Source organism: Marmota flaviventris, chromosome 7, assembly GCF_047511675.1.
Source record: "Marmota flaviventris isolate mMarFla1 chromosome 7, mMarFla1.hap1, whole genome shotgun sequence".
Taxonomy (NCBI): Eukaryota; Metazoa; Chordata; class Mammalia; order Rodentia; family Sciuridae; genus Marmota; species Marmota flaviventris.
In genome coordinates, this window is record NC_092504.1 from 137,747,472 (window position 1) to 137,765,130 (window position 17,659).

Sequence of the window (17,659 nt, forward strand, 5' to 3'; positions counted from 1 at the left end):
CTTTGTTTCCTTTGTTGTTATTTTAATATGGTGTGATAAATAGGAAATTAGCAGTTGTTAATATATTACTTGTAATCACTCACTACTATTTTGTCAAAAAACAAATGAAAATATTTCTTAATGCCGAGAGGGTCTGTGTACTAACGTCTCTATTCACGAAAAGTGCTGTATTGCATCAACACATTCCTTCACCATAAACTTCACTCTCACTCACAGAAACAATGTAAGAAGCATTGAAAGTCATGTCTCAATTTAGAAAAATCATCTTACACAGTATGAAAATAGCACTGGGCATCTTGAAAACTCGAAGGATGCTTCAGAAGTCTCTGAAGTGGAGGGGAAGGAGGGGGCGGGAAGCAAGAGAGAGGACTCAGCAAGACCAGCTGCCTGCGGAGGGGCCGGGTGCAGAGGCCCCACCCTTGCCCACCACCTTCCCAGCCTGAGGCTGGGGCCTGGGAAAGGCACTGTGCTTAGTCCCAGCACCTTCTCCCCAGGACAGGAGGGCTCTCTGGCAGAAAGGTACAGTTGGGATCGTTCCATCTGGGCCTCACGGCCCTTTCATGTTTTGATAAAGGAAGAGCACAGTGGGTCTGGAGAATTATCACAAGCAGGACTGAGGCTCCTGAAGGTGGGATGAAACCACTGATATCAGAGGGAGGAGCTGGAGACCAGCCCTGGGGGAATGGGGTGGAGGGGTCATGGCTGGGGGGTCATGGCTAGGGAGGGAAAGGGCAGAGAAGGAAAGGACAGGCCTGAAGAGAGCCCAGGAGGACCTGCAGCCTTGCTGCTCTGCCACTGTGTGCAGACAGACAGACAGACAGACTGACTGGGGGTGCTCCTGGAGGCTGCTCCCAGCAGGCTTGGCTGAGTGTTGCTCTGCACAGCCCATGAGCATCTGCTTGTCTGACCACAGTCTAGCATAGGATCTTGGCTTCCAGAGGATTTGCTAATGGGGGCATAGCTGTGCAGAAGAAAGGCAGGTGCTCCCTCCCGGCAGGCCTGCAGGGAGATCCGTGCTTTCCCTCCTCCCAAAGCTTAAAAATTCAAGGTTTGGAATGAATTTGGACTAAAGTTCAAGATGACTTCTTCCCACTCACCCACCCTCTGCCCCCAGGTTAATATATTTACTGAAAAGAATTTAGATTAAAAGCAGAATTTTCTCCTTTTCTACTTTGGTTTGAGGTTTACGTTGTTCTTTATGTTAACAATGATAACTGGGTTCACCCTTACAGCTAGTGAAAAAAAGAAAAGAAGGAAATGTTCTTTAACTCAAGACTTACCTCCCCTGGAGCCAGTCAGAATTCACACTCCCACCCGGAATCCATCTCCCATTTTCAACCAGAGGCCCTGGATTGGAGACATCACCACACCTTCATGGGACATCATCTGCCCTGACGGTATTTCCATATCACTGCTTTAGCACTCTAGACAGCAAGTTCGGAATTAGAGGCATTTGGGGAAGAATTTTAGAGACTGAAAAGGCTAGAATAAGAGATTGATAGTTGAGGAAACAGGCAGAGTCTATGCAAAGCCCATGGACTTGAAGGTGTACAGTGCTTTCACGTCAATACACATCACAAAACAACGGCTCTTGTGTTTCCCACGGGCAGGCTGTCTGCTAGTACCCATCCCACCGTTTCCCACCTACGAGCTTGATGCTACCACTCCATCTCGCCCTGAAGGAAACAGGCCTACTAGGGCCAGGATCACACAGTCCCTCTGCTGACTCCATAACCTGCTTGCTCAGGTACCAGGCCTTGCCACCCCCCAGCAGTGTGATACGCCAAATGCTCTGGGACCTTCTCCTGCAGGCTCTCCTGGCCAGCACTTCACTCTGGGGGGTGTCCCTCCTTTGTGTTCTCATGGCTGTTATCAGTTACCTCCCAACAGGGACTGAGTATCCCTTGAAGACCTGTCCATGGCTTACTTATCTTCCTAACCAGCTGTCTGGCAGAGAGCAAGAGCTTATAAGATGTTGAAATAAGAGACATGTAGGGAACATGCCAGAATTAAACATTTATTATTTTCAAGTTGAAACTAATATATTTATTCTTTCATTTTATATAATTGGCATTACTATAATTTTCTTTTACAACATAACATTAATAGTTGATATAGATGTATTGATGCAGATTTCAGCCTTCACTTTCTGCCCAACAGCTCTGTGTTGAAGGAGAGAGAAATGAGACTTTAAGTGGTCACTGAGCAAAATTTAAAATATTTCTGCAGATGTAGTAGTGCACGCCTGTCAACCTAGAAACTCAGGAGATTGAGGCAGGAGGACTACAAGTTCAAGGCCAGTCTCAACAATTTAGCAGACCCCAGGTAACTTAGTAAGACCCTGTCTCAACATAAAAAATAAAAAGGGCTGGAGATGTGGTTCAGTGGTTAGGCTCCCCTGGCTTCAATCCCCACTACCAAAAATAAAAACAAAATATATATTTGTCTATATTTTTCAAACAAGCTCAGAAATTCTTTGCACTCCGTATTTCTGTTGAAGTTGGAGTACGGTGTGTTTATAAACCCCTTTCTGCTTCTAAATTATGGGTGCCGCAGTCTGGCTGGGCACACAATCACGAGCCACCACACAGCTTGTAGATTCAAACAGCAACTCTTTATTCCCGAACTCACACCAGCCGTCTGCAATCACGTTCTGGGGAAATCCACGTTCTCTGCCCAAATCCACCACCACTGGGCTTCTGTGTCCCAAAAAATACTGTCTGAATCCCGTGAGAACTCAAGGGGAACTCAGGCAGCAGGATACGCCCTATTCCCAGCAGGAATAATCTTAAACCTGGAACGCCCTAAACCCGATTATCCTAAACCGGGAACACCCTAATCCGCCCTGGTCTTTGAGCAAGGTCACCTCCATGCAATGTCACTGCAAAATGTCCTATTTCCACGAGTCCTTCCACTAAGCAACATGGGGTACGCTGGCAAGGAAATTGTCATACCTACTTGGCTAATGGCTCCCAGCATCTCCCCCCTTCTGATTAATTAAACAACAAGCAATGTGGCTTAAGGACCGTGCCTGGTAGGTTGTCCAATTCAACATATGGTTCTTACCCGTCATCGGAAAACTGACCTTTAGGCGTCAGCCTCCTGTCTTAGGTTGATACCACTGCAATTGGATCATACCCGTCAATGACTACCAGTCTAGCATATAGCCATTGGCCCCCAAATTTTAGACCATCACTAGCAAAAGGGAGGAGGATACAGAAATGCCACGACACCAAGCCAATTGACGGCTCCTTGGGAAAATTTGCATCACTGGTGACACCATCAGCAAAGATATGCCAGCATTACCACAATTCGCTGCACCAAACGATAGTTACATAGTCCAGGCAAGTTCTGCAAGCAGTTCAAAGCGGAGGAATCTATCAATATATGGGATTCTTGCAATAAACACCTTTTCCATCTCCTCCTACAAACAGCCAGAGCAGGGCTGGACCCAGGTGCTTTCCTGGTCACTAGGTCTCTGCCTCTGCCTGTAGAGTAGAGTGTGGATGAGGAAAGAGAAGACTAGACAGCCTCCTCTTCTCCTGAATAACCACAGCCCAGGAGCATGGTGTTTACCTGCAGGCCCTGCTATGAATACCTGGCACACAACCACACCCAGTTCTTCCCCATCATGCCTCCCTGACACCTGGCAATATCCAGGTGGAAAAAACAGCCCCTGTAAAAGACTGTCTCAAAACCAGCCACAATGCCCATCCCACACCCTGTACTTTGCAGAATTCAAAATCCAGTAGTATTGAACGGGCCCTGGAAATGCCAGACCACTAAATTCTCCAGGTAGGGCTTTCTGGGTGTGAGCCTGCTGCATTCTAGGCTGGACTAGGTAGGGCGCTTGAAGAATCCTAAAATCCAGCTCCCCTAATATTATGCACGTTTGTCATCCACGTTTGCCTCATGTCAGAGAGCCACTGTCCTGGCAGCGCTTGGCAGCCTGTGAGAAGAGAGGTAGGACTGACACCTAGGCCACATGTCACCTGCATGGGGAGCAGCTCTGGAATCAGTGTCCCACTGAGATTCAGTGGGTGACCAGGCAGGCCAGAACAGAGTGACTTGGGACCCTGAGTAACCACAGCCCAGGAGCAGAGATGGTATTGGGGAGAACTTCCAAGACGGGTGATTGGCACCGGGGAATTCCCAGGAGACAAAGGGAAAAAGAGCTGGGGCTGCAGGCAGAACTCCGAGCCAGGAAGGAAACCAGTCAGGGCTTAGTCACAAGGACCAGTCAAACAAAGAAAAGTGCTGGGGAGTGATATTGACCAAAGGATAACCTTATATTGCATACATGTGCAAACATGTAACAATCAGTCCCCTCATTATGTACAACTGATCATCAATACCAAATGTGAAGAAAACACAGCAGTCAGCAAAGTGAGCCACTCAGAGGCTTGCAGGAATCAGTGGTGGTCTGGGTAAATAAGTATGGACACACATATCTGAGCATGGCAGAAAAACTCAAGAAATCGTGAGGTTTGGTAAGCTCGCAGTTTCAGGTTTACGCCTTATAAGCTGTGTGGCCACAGGCCATTATGGCAGCTTTAAATGCAGAGGGTCTCTATCCTATCTACTGGACAAGGCTGAGAGGAGCTGAGAAGGGCACATGGGAAAGCAGCTTATAAACCAGGGTGGCAGCAGGGCTCCTTTCCTCCCTTGTTCACACACCTGGGGATGCTCTGGAGCTACAGAAGCGGCAGTGGCTCACCACGCTGTGACTTTCACCCTGGAGGAACTGTGGGAAGCACCTGGACTGAGAAAGTATCAGACACCACACAGTTTTTACAAGCACACCCACACACACACACACACACACACGCACGCACGCACTCCCTGAGGACCACTCCTCTGGTCCCACAAGGATGTAGACTCTGATTCTCTCTTGTGAGTAGGAAGTGGAGGTCTGAGGTCATCCAGCCCCCAGACATGCTTTCTTGGGCCCGCAGTTTGGTCTGCACATCCCTCTCTATTACCCCCCAAAAAATATACATCCTCTGAAAAGTCTGACTTTAAAAATTCAGTAGGTTTCCATAAATGTTTAGTTTTATAGCTTCTATTGAACAATCAAAAGAGCTAGCAGCACTGAACTCCACATTCCTACAAAGAATGGTCCTCACACCAGAAAGGAGCACTGAAATCCCCACTACAAAACCCTCTCAGAGTCCCCAACTCAGTAGGTCTGGGATGAGGCTGAAAATCCACACACCGAAGCAGCTTTTGGGTGATTCCAATACTGCTGGTCCAGGGACCACACTTTGAGAACCACTATGCTGGGCCATGGCATAGGCAGCTCCCTTTAAACAGGGCGTGCTCGCTCCAGTGTGCCACAGCCCCCACCTCCGATCATCAGTGACACGGACCGTTGTCCTTCACCAAGCTGACTATGTTGTTTTTCTTACACACACAGAGCCTCTTGACTGACTTAATCTCCCAGGCATTTGAGTGAGCAACCTCTGCAACTCGAGGACAAGAACTCTGCCTTACCTAAGTCCTCCCTTCTCCCCGCCCCCCCACACCATCCCACGCAATGTCTTGCACACAGCATTCAAATGTCCTAGTTGATTTTAATTCCTGTGAAACGTGGAGGAGAATACCCAAGCACGAAGGACAGCAAGACGTGAGCAAGGAGCTGGCTTCAGCTTTCTCCCCCTTGCCTCTTGGGTGCAGATCTAAGAGCAGGGCCAGGCGGTCTAACTGTAAAATCAGCTGTCATTCACGAATACTATCAACAAACTGCCTACCTTGGTTGGTTTTATCCACCACTAACCTGAGGGCAAGAGAAAGCCTGGCTGATAACTTTAGGCCCCTTCTAATTTTAAGTCTGTGAGCCCATTAATAAAGACTAGAAAAAAAATTCTGTGCCCATTCTGGAATCTACCAACCACAGAAGAACATAGTATGGAGGTTCCTCAAAAAGCTAAAAATAGAATTACCATATGATCCAGCAGTCCCACTTCTAGGAATATATCCAAAAGAACTGAAATTGGTATGTCAAAGAGACATCATTACTCCTATGTTCACTGCAACATTATTCACAACAGCAAGAAAATGGAATCAACTTAAGTGTCTATCATCAGAAGAACGGATAAAAAGTGGGATTTGCACACACAACAGAATACTAGTAAGCCACAAAAAAAAAGAAGGAAGTTCTGTCATCTGAAACAAAATACATGAACCCACAGGACAGTGTTAGGGAAAATGAGACAGGCACAGAAAGACAATGTGTATGATCTCACTTAAATGTGGAATCAGCAAAACTGAAACTTTAGAACTAGAGAGAAGAATACAGATTGTGAGAGACTGGCTGTGAGGTAGGGGATATGGTTAGAAGGTAGGTTTCACTTAAGAGGAAAAGGTTTTTTAAATTGTGCTGCACTGAATATTGTAACTTGTTATTAGCTATGGCTAATACTGTATTTTAAATCGCCAAAAAGAATAGACTTCAAATATTCTCACTATAAAAACTTATGCAAGGTGATAGATATGTCACTTAGCTGGATAGGACCATTTCCTGATGTATACTCCTATCAAAACACCACACTGCACCCCAGAAACAGATATAATTATTATTTGTCAATTGTTAAATTTTGGATCTTAAATGGCTCCCAAAAGCTCATGTGCTGAAGGCCTGGTGACCAATGCAGCCATGCTCAGAGGTGGGCTTTAGGAAGTGATCAGAATCATGAGGCTTCCGACTTCATCAGTGGATCAATCAATCCAACCAAACCCAATCAAGAGCTGAATGGGTTTGTGGGGAGAAGCTTTGTTATGAGTTCTCCTTCTCTTTCTCTCTCTGTTTGCCAGGTACCATGAGCTGAGCAGTTGTGCGTTCCACCACGATGTTCTGTGTGACCACCAGACCAGAAATAACAGTGCCAGGTGACCATGGACTGAAGCCTCTGAATCTGTGAGCCAAAATAAATCTTTCCTTCTTTTAAGTTGATTTGCCCAGGCATTTTGTCAGTGATGGAATGCGACTAACACATCAATTAAAAATGCAAGCCAGACTCTTCCCTCCAGAATCTATCCCCAGCCCACACATGATCTATCTTTGTTCCCTGATCCTGAGCCGTGGTTGATACAAATGGCCCCAAATTTAATTTCCACTAAGAGTTTAAATGTTTTTCATCTCAGTAATGAAATTGGCAGTTCATTGCAGAGACTCTGTAATGGATACCGGTCATTAAGGAGAACAAATTGCATTTTTCTTTTATGGGCTGACAGTGAATGAAAAGAGTTTGTTTTGCCAAAAGGGGTACCAAGGTAATTTGTGAAGACTTGACCTCATTAAAACATTCTTGAAGTATGACCAAAAAGGAGGAAACATCTAAATTAACTGTTATGGGCTTCCCCTGCATTGTCCAAAAGTGGCCTCGGAGCAGTATTCTTATCGCTCCTATTTTATGGAAAAGGGGCCCACAGCTTTAACAGCCTCCCCAGCTGTAATCAAAGGCAGTCTAACTCGTTCTTAAACCCACAGCCTCCCCATCACCAATTATCATCACTAAGCACAGGTCTGATAGCAAGGGCATACCCACCCTCCAAACTGCCTTTAAAAAGATTAAGGACTGAGGTCAAGGCCGGGTGAAAAGAACAAAACATAAAGTCCAAAGGGCCTGGTGCTTGCTCTAAACTAGGAGCAAGAGAAAGAAAACCAACACAGAGCAGATCAGAATGAAGACATGCAAACATACTTTTATAAGTGACACATGACTCCCAGGGCAGACAGGTCTACCTTAGTCCAGTTGAATGTGATAATGAAAGAGCAGACCCCCCCCCCCACTCCAAAGGTAAGAGCACACAAGTTACCTGAGACACAAGTTACCAAGCCCATTGAGCCGTCCAGGCCAGGTCAGGGCCAGCTGTCCTAATCCAAAATGAGGAGAAATGCCTCAAACTCCTCAATTTCAATAAAGCTAGTGGCCATGAAGGAAAAGACCAACAACAGATTTGGCCACATAAAAACTAAGCATTTTTTATAAGTAAATGATAACACAACAAAATAAAAAAGACAGTGAATATGGAGAAATGAAGAGTTAATGCTGCTCACTAACACGGTAACTATTCCCAGAGATTTTTACCCAAATGGTCAACCAAAGAAATTATGGGCCAGAGAGGAAATCATGGAACAGGAAATGTGAACACCCCAAAAACATACAGAAAGAGTCTCAGCCTCACCTGTAGTCAGAAAAGATGCAAATCAAAATTAACATTTGCTGATCACACTGTGGAGGGGGTTATGGGTGGGGTGGCTAAAATAAATATAGCAGAATCACCCAGGACTGGTGAGGGTTTAGGGAAACAGATACTGTCCCATGAGGCTTGGAGTGCTTGGGAGTTTAAGAATGCTGCAGAATCCTTGGAATATAATTTGGTCGTGTCTAATAAAAAATAATTAAGTCCTTTAACCGCAAATCTCACTTTGGAGAACTGCATACTGAGACTTTTATATGGGGAGGTGACCAATATTTATTAATAGAGGAAACGATTGAATAAGTTCTGGGCATGTTATGAGTACTGTGCAGTTATTAAAAAGAACAAAAGTAGCATTATTTGAAAGACAGTAAGAGGCAGTGGCAGCACTTTGGACTCAGGAGCCAGACTGCCCAAGTTCAAATTGCTGCGCCTGTAATCAGTAGCTGCATGACTCCAGGCAAATGGATCACATCTGAGTTCCTGAGACAGCACCTACTTCATACAGTAGTTATGGGGTAAATGAGATAAAGCACAGGGCCCTGCTTCCAGCAGGTGCTAGAACAATGTCCATGACACCATGTTGGCTGGGGGGGAGGGGGACAGCACAGACTGACTAGTGTAAGCCTATTTTGGTAACATACACACGCATGCTGTGTGTGTGCAGGTGATGTGCTTGCGTGATGGTAAGATAAAAGTAGAAAGCTTTAACTTTTTTCCCACATCTCTGTGCTGTTTGGCTTGTTGCAAAGAACACATATTAAAAAGTACCTAGAATGAAGGGGTCATCAAACTATGGCCTGCCAGCTGCTTTTGTACCTACTGAGGGCCAAAGAACGACGGTCACACTTTAAAATGATGGGAAAAAAATCAAAAGAAAGGTGTTTCATGGCGACTGAAATTAGCCAACACTGCCTGCCACGGGAAGTAAGAAGTTTTCTTTTATACCTTTTATACCGTGGCGGAGATTAATGTTTTGACTTCTTCACACTTGAAGCCCCGCCCCCTCGGAGTTCTCTGATCAGCTTGTTCTCCCTGCAAACCCCCCTGAACTGGTCTGGGAGGGAGCTCTCTTTTGCCTGGAGATGATAATCTCTCCCAATAGGATATTCCTGCTCAGGAAACTGCAGTCACTTTCCAACCAGTGACTTAGTCCCACGTGAAGGGACTAGTCCTGCCTTACAATTTCCTCTGCTCAGACAACAACCCAAGGGGACCTCAGCAATTTAAAGGTTGATTCGTGCTCAGGGGTCTCCATAAAGCCATAAATGGTCTCAGGGCTCTTCCTTCCTCTGAAACTTGCTGTTTCTCCAACTTGTTCCAAGGCATCAATCAGCACTGCTTCCTCGGTGACAGCACCCCTCTCACTCCTTTCCAACCACCCAAACTGTTACTGGCCTTCCTCCCACCTGAGGCCTGGACTGCCTCAGCCCATACTGACTTTCTTCTTCACATTTCTGTGGATTTCCTGCCTGCACCACCCACTTTCTGCTCTTCAGGACCATCCATTACTGGAACTCTCCTTGGGATCCCAAGATTTCTCCCTTTTCCTCTGGACGTTGCCTTCCTGCTTCCTTTCTACCCTTCTTTACCCAGCAGCTCTACCATGCCTAGAGGTCAGTGGCCCTCACACCACGGCTCCTTAGACCTCACCTGCCCACCCTGTGGAGGTGCCCCCTGCAGCCCTGCCTTCTCTCTGGGGCATATGAGAGCTAGCCACCCACCGTTTCCATCTCTTCTCCTACACACACAGCACACTTGGATTTCCCCACTCCTTTGACCTCGGCATGGCCAGTGAAATTGGACTGGGAGTTCCTTGGGTCACTTCCAAACCAAAGCAGAAGAATCTGTGCACGTGTGTCCTGCTCTCTCCTTTAGCTGCAGTGACAGAACACTTCAGTCACCCATTGTCCCATAACAAACCCTTCTAAATCTCAGTCATTGAAAACAGCCCCCTGTTTTATTTTAATGGATTTGTGGATTTACTGGGCTCAGGCAGTGGTGTGAGTTTGCTTTGGGGACTTTCATGTGGTTCCAGCCAGACACTGTCTGGAGTTGGAGTAACTAGGAGACTCCACTGGGAGGCTAGACTGGTGGGAGTCTTTCTTTTTCCCCATCTGTCCAGGGCCTGTGTTCTTCACATGGCTTCTCCAACAGAGAAGCCTGACTTCTGCCTCTGGCTCGGGACTCTTGAAAGTACACAAACAAAGACTTGCAGGTCTTTGTAAGTCTTGGGCCTGGATAGGACACATTTTGTTGATAAAAGTAGTCATAGGGCCAGCTCAATTTTAAGGAAAGGGGAAACAGAATCTTGATGAGGTTGGGGAGGAGAAAGAATAACAAAGAATTTGTGGCCCGTCTTTAACCACTCGCTCTAATGATATTCAAATGGTGGCCACTTCCATCAGTCAGGGTTCCTGCAACAAGGTAAGGAGAAAGAGCTCCCGGTACAACACAGTCATTGCCACTGCTCCAAGTCACAAGTATTGAGTTTGTTGGGTGTCAGCTTTTCAGGACTAATCTAAAAATTGACATCAGAAATAGGGCGTGGTTGTAACAAAAATCTAAAACATGAGGCACTGACATGTATGTTACGAATATTAATGGTTGTTAGGCAACATCCAGCTCTGACTCACTTAGGACCTTCCCAGGAATAAGAGAGGATGCTTCTTTTCATTCTTCTCTCCTTTAGGGCAAAACACTCCTTTTCCCTATCAGCTATTTCTTGAAATATGGAGGAGGTGCCCACTGACATCAATTGGATTCTCTATTCTAGGCGACCAGCTGGTTTCCTGGTGCGAGTTTGGCAAGCGTGCAGCCTGCCATCTTCCTCTTCCTTCTCCTGGGAGCCAGGAGAGTGGGCCTTCTCAGCTACCTCACATCACAAGCTTGATAGGGGCCATGTTTTGCAGGAGACGTGGATCAGCTTCCTAGGAAAGGCTCCCCTGGGAAAGGGAAGCTTCAGGTTTCAGGAGCTAAGTTCACTACCAGAGAGTGACAAAACCTGCCGTTTGAACTTTAATTCACAGGGATAAGAGAGTTCAACTTTGAACACCAATTTTGGACTTTAACACGAAGTTAGCACTGATTACTTTGGTTATAAATTAGCACAACAAGGTGATTTAATCTCTGAATTTTTAATTTACCCCTAGAAAACCCATATTGAGAGAGGGGCAACAAATTGGGAACATCTTCTTGGCTCTTGGTTATTAAAGTATTTGATCTTAAAGATTGTCGGATGATGTTGGACAAGAAGGAAGAATGTAATTTGAGACAGCAATAGAACACGCTATGAATTACAGCCTTGGGTACAGCCTCATTTGATTGATTTAATAGGACAAAACCTATGTCTTACCAGTGGCCCTAGGAGGTCACAAAAGTGGTGAAGTCATTATTGGAGAAGGGGTTTCATGAAGGCACCACAGACTTCTCCCCTAAGGTGAAAACAAGATCCCAAGTTGATCTCAATGAAGGAAAGAGTAAAGGCAATGGTGTCCACCTTTCCTACTGATATATCCCTTAAAAATCAGTTTTAAATTGGCATTAAAAATTTTTGTGCTGTTTGGTTGCAAAAGATGTAATTTCTGGTGTAAATACTAATATTTTTAAGTTAAAAAGGGGTTATCACTTAAAACGCATTTGATGAAATCTAAATTCCATAGAAACTGAATACTCAGCACAGCTCATTTTCACAGAAATTTTACACTATTCCTTTTTCTCTTGGAATTTCTGTTTTCATTCCAGTTCTCCAAAGAATTTTAGTAACTTTTACGCTTGAGTATAGTTATTGCTTACCCTTTCATTCTTTTCTACATTAAAAAGTTGATTAGAACTCTTAAAATGTCCTGTGACCTATAAGATTCTAAGTGCCAAATCTTTTTTTTTTTTTTCCCAAGCACTGGGGATCAAAACTCTATCACTGAACTACATCCTAGCCATCCCCAGCCTGTCATTATTTTTTTTTTAATTTATGTATTTTTTGAGATAGGGTCTCACTAAGCTGCTCAGACTGGCCTTAAACTCACCATCCTCCTACCTTAGGTTCCCAAATTGCTGGGGTTACAGGTGTACCCCCAGCATGCCCTGACAAAAATTTCTTAATTATCATTAGAATTATTAATAGCATGCAATTGATCACACCTAAATTACAAAATTTTACAAATAATTGCTAAAGAGAACTAAAATTTTATTAGAAATATGTCTCTTGAGGAATTGGATAGAGATCCTCCACCCCAAATAGTTCATGTATTTATAGGTGGATGTGACTCTTCACTAGCAGACAAAAGAGGAAAATGTGCAGAAGACTTAAGTGCAGGGCTTACAAGAGCGAATGAATGACTGCTGCTGTTCAATCCCGTCTTTACAACAGAAGGTTCTGTCTCAAGCTAAGTCTATTACAAAAATGGTGGGAATGAATAATGAGGTCAGAAGTTTCAACAAGGAATAATGAGCAAATACAGGTTTAAAAAAAAGGAACACAGATTTGGTGTATTCAATACTCTCTTGGCAAAAATTTTCTCCACTACAAGTTCTTTAACAATTGTTAAAGAACCTAAGAAACATTAACTTAATTATGATTTATGTTCCTTTCCATATGACAGTTTGGGGAAGGAAATTTGGAAAACTTTGCATTGTTCTCCTTGAACGTGCAATGGAGACACAGGGGATCTTCGGGGGAAAGATCCAGAGCTGAGTTCCTCCTTACCATCTAGCAGATATGCCCTGAGGCTGTCTTTTTTGCTCTCTTAACCACATTCTTTGACATCATCAGGAAATGAAGAAGAAATGGCTTTAGACAAGAAATTATAACACTTGCCCTCCCACAACACATTTGAGCTCAGAACACCCCTACACAGACCAAAATGTCCAATGTCTAACAACGCTTTCTTCTTAACTGAAATATTATAAGAAAACCTAGGAAACCTTCCTGTCAGTTTACCATGCTCTGAATAAATACTGATATTCGTATTTAGAATTGTTCCTTTGACAATGCCTTAGAGATTTTGTATACCAGAGCAATTTCCACAGTGAGATCTGGGCTGGGTGGGAGGATAGCCTAGCTGTCTTTTATTTATAAGTGAGAAAACAATGATTCTTAAAGGGACTTGGTCGGAAAGTAGATTGATGTGACAGCTCAACCTCAGTCATGTTTCAAGCAGCTACTTGTGGGGAAAGAGTAGGTAAAAGCTGAATAAATGGGACTGATTTCCTTCAAACTCTGTCCAGGCACTGTGGTGCATGCCTATAATCCCAGCGAGGCAGGGTCCCAAGTTCAGCCTGGGCAATCTAGAGACCCTGTCTCCATTTTTTTTTATTTTTGTACTGGGGATTGGACCCAGGGGAGCTTACGGTGGAACTACATCCCCAACTCTTTACTTTTTTATTTTGAGACAGGGTCTTGCCAAATTGTTCAGGCTGGCCTTGAACTTTCAATCCTCCTGCTGCTTTTATCTCAGTAATATGTCATAATTCAAAGCTGGGGCCCCTGGTTTTGAGCGCTTAGAAATCTGTTTTTGCAAATAGGATGGAATCAATTCTAATGGTTGCTAAACACAAAGGAAAAAAAACAAGAGTGTTAAAGGGAGAGCCTACAGAATGGGAGGAAATATTTGCCACTAAAACTTAACACCAAAATAAATAAATAACCCAATTAATAAATGGGCAAATGATCTAAACAGACATTTCTTAAAAGAAGAAATTTAAATGGCCAACAAATATATGTAAAACATGTTTAGTAATTGGGGAAATGCAAATCAAAACTACACTGGGGTTTGCCAGGCACTGTGGCACACACTTATAATCCTAGCAACTGGGGAGGCTGAGGCAGGAGGACTGCAAGTTCAAGGCCAGACTCAGCAACTCAGTGACACTTTGTCTCAAAATAAAATGGTTTGAGAATGTGGCTCAGTAGTTAAGTGCCCCCTGGGTTCAATGCTTGGTACTAAAACAAAAAAACAAAAACTACACTAGGGTTTCTTCTCACTGCAGTTAGAACAGCAGTCATCAAGAATGCAAGCCCCTGGGCTAGGGTTGTGGCTCAGTGGTAGAACACTTGCCTAACATGTGTGAGGCACCGGGTTCGATTCTCAGCACCACATATAAATAAATGAATAAAGTAAAGGTTCATCAACATCTAAAAAAATATTTAAAAAAAAGAATGCAAGCCATAACAAATGCTGGCAAGGATGTGTGAAAAGGAGCACTTATACACTGTTGGTGAGATTGTAAATTAGTATCACAACTATGGAAAGCAGAATGGAGATTCCTCAAAAGACTAGGGATGAAACCATCTATCCCATTGTTTGGTGTTTATCCAAGAATTAAAATCGGCATACCTGCATACCCATGTTTATAGAAGCATAATTTACGATACCCTACATATGGAACCACCAATGGATGAGTGGATAAAGAAAATATGGTATATATGCACACAATGGAGTTTTATTCAGCCATAGGAACAAAATTATATCATGTGCAAGAAAATGGATAGAACTGAAGAACATCATGTTAAATGAAATAAGACTCTGAGGGTGAAGGTTCATGTTTTCCTCTCAAATATGGAAACTTCAGAGAAAAAAAAGTAAAAAAAAAAAAAAGAAAGAAAATACAAGTGAGACCAGTAATTAGGGTAGAGGAAAGGGATCAGAGGGAGGTAGGAGGGAAAGAAAAGGAGAAGTACTGGGGCACTGGAGAATGAAATTGATCAGATTATGTTATGTGCATGTAGGAATGTCACAATGAATCCCACTGTTATGTACAACCATAATGCACCATTTTTTTTTTTCCAAAAAAGATATCTGCTTTTGACAGCACATAGAGGAGTTTCTGTTTTCATTTATCCCTTGCAGGGCAGAACTTACACTAACCAAGATACATGACACAAAATCCCCATGCCCATTTACCAGTTTCCAGTGAGTGGTATAACTGTCCTGTGAATGGAGACTTGCACTGATAGATCCATTAGAAATTCTGTCTGTCCACTACCTTACACAGGACAGGGAATAAAGTCAGAACTTTTTTTTTTTTTAACAAGGAATACATAAAAAGGGGAAATAGATGGTTTGTATATTTAAGATTTGTTTATTTAACAAATATTTATAGATCCATGACTATGTTTTGTGTTCTGCGTTAGGCACTGAAGAGTCCACAAGGAATAACACCAGTGACTGGTCTTTTTTTTTTGGCAGTGTGGTGGGGAGGCAGACAATAAACTGGCACTGTAAGTCAGAGTCAAAAGTATTCCTTGCAGGCTAATTCCAAGGTGACATGGGAAGATTTCAGAGGGTAGGTGAGGGCTGGGGGTATGGCTCAGAGGTGGTGCCTGCCTAATATGCCCAAGCCTTGGATTAGATCCCTAACACCCCAAAAGAGGGGGAACTGAGCCTTGGGGGATTTGGGTGAGCCTCCTGGGAGGTGGTTATTAGCTGAGCTAAGGAGTCAGCTAGGAATGGGGAAAAAAAGAGGTCAGTACAGGCAAGGGCAGTGCAGGCAGTTCAGCCTGAGCATAGCTTTCTAGAAACTACAAGTGGCTCAGCATGGTAGTGTGAGGAGTCTGAGGGTGGGGTGACAAAGCAGCAGACATGGCTCATGGACTTAGGCTTGGACTTTATCTCCATAATGAGTGGGGGTGGGGGGCCGCTGCAAGTCCTCCGTGGGAGGGGACAGAATTTATCTTCCCAATTACCAGAGTACAGCCAATATTGTGCATTCCTTTCCTCAGTGAACTGTCAGTGAAGATCTGAGTAATGTCTACACTGTGTTCTGTGTACACACCACGCTTCCTTTACCTACCCCAGCCTCAGAGCATACAGCTCTCCATCATATACTCTTGCTCCAGACCCACCTAACTTTCCTGTTTTCAGACTCACCCGTCTTTTATTACGCTTTTGTATACCCCACACTCCTGGCATCCCTACCAACCCTACTTTCAAGAAATTAATGGATTTTTTTTTTTCTTTTCTTTTGAGATGGTGTCTTGCTATGTTGATGAGGCTGGCCTTGAACTCATGTGCTTAGGTGATCCTCCAGTCTCAGCCTCCCAAGGACTACAAGGAGTACACTGGGATAAAGAAATAAACTCAATGTTCCCCACCCTCTTCCTTGACAGCAGAACATCAATGCTGTTTTATTCTTCTTTCTTTGAAACCAATCAGGAAAAACAAACCTATGCACAAATAATTCAGATCGAAGGTTAACTCTGTTGGGTCTGAGCCAGGAGTTCTCCCTCAATCAGTACTACCCCTCTAGGAAGCATGTATGGAGAGAAAGAGAGTAGTTTTTCAGTGTTACAAGGCCTGGGGTGACACTGATGTTTAGAGAGAAGGGACCATGGATGCTAAATGGCAAAAAAAAAAAAATGCATAAGAACTCCCAAGTCAAATAACCAAAGCAATCATGGTGCTCTCATGCCCCTTGTCAATCACCACTTTAGGGATATCTAGTGACACATTTCTGGTCAAGAAGCTATGAGTGACCTATTATGAAACCTCTGGGGTGCTTCCCCAAAAACAGTTTCTTCCCAATCTTCCATTTCCATCACTGGCACCTCCATTTTCTGTTACAAAGTCTTAAAAAATAATTTGGACTTCTAACCCTTAAGGTTGGGGTGACTATGAATTTATATTTGCCCATGATAATCTGATTTTACTCCTAGTCTCCCGGTGTAATTGTTAATAGTGCCCACTTTCACTTCCAAAAGTCTTCTAAATTGCAGGGCAGATTATATGGTGGACTTATTTATTCCCACTGAGTCCTGGTCATGCTTGCAAAAAGTACCTCTAACACAGGAGTCAGCAAACTGACCTGCAGGTTGTTTTTGTACCTACTGAGAGCCTTAAAAAATGGCTTTGACGTTTTTTGGGAGATTGGGGGGAATCAAAAGAATACTATTTCATGACCACTGAAATTAAATTTCAGTGCCTGTAAATAGTCTCATTGGAACACTGCCACACACATTGTCCTCTACGACTTCCTCATTACAGGGCAGAGTTGTGTAGCTAAGACAGAGACCGCCCACAGATCCTAAATCATCTGGCCCTTTTCTGACAATGTTTGCCATTCCCTGCACTAATGCACTAGTTTCAAGTCTCCTTACTGCATGCAAGCTTACAAAAGTCTACTGTTTGCTTCTTCTCCCTTCTCATACTCCTGATTGCTAGATGATCTCTAGAGGAAGAGAACTGATCTTGCCCCATCCGTACTCACTGCCAGTGTTTCCTCCAAAGCCCGACAGTACTGTCCTACTCCTTGATCCTAAAGACTACAACCTAGATTTCCAGACTTTGCTCCTCTTCCTTTAAAGCCAAATGGACTACTTTGTTTCCCTACCGGGCTTATACCATAAGCAGTCACTGCCCGTCTATGCTTCTCCTCCAGTCCATCGGTTCCTCAAAATTACACGAAAACAGTCACTCCTTCGACAGCCTTCATTCATCAAACCGGGGGGGGGGGGGGGGGG

The 17,659-nt window shown here is 44.0% G+C and overlaps 1 long non-coding RNA gene across 1 annotated transcript; it reads left to right on the plus strand.

Moving 5' to 3' along the window:
* The first annotated feature begins 428 nt into the window (after positions 1 to 428).
* On the plus strand, positions 429 to 6,931 carry LOC114085429 (uncharacterized). Its single transcript, XR_003581469.2, has 3 exons — positions 429 to 519; positions 1,233 to 1,397; positions 6,814 to 6,931. It is a non-coding gene; the product is annotated as an uncharacterized lncRNA (long non-coding RNA).
* Positions 6,932 to 17,659: the final 10,728 nt, after the last annotated feature.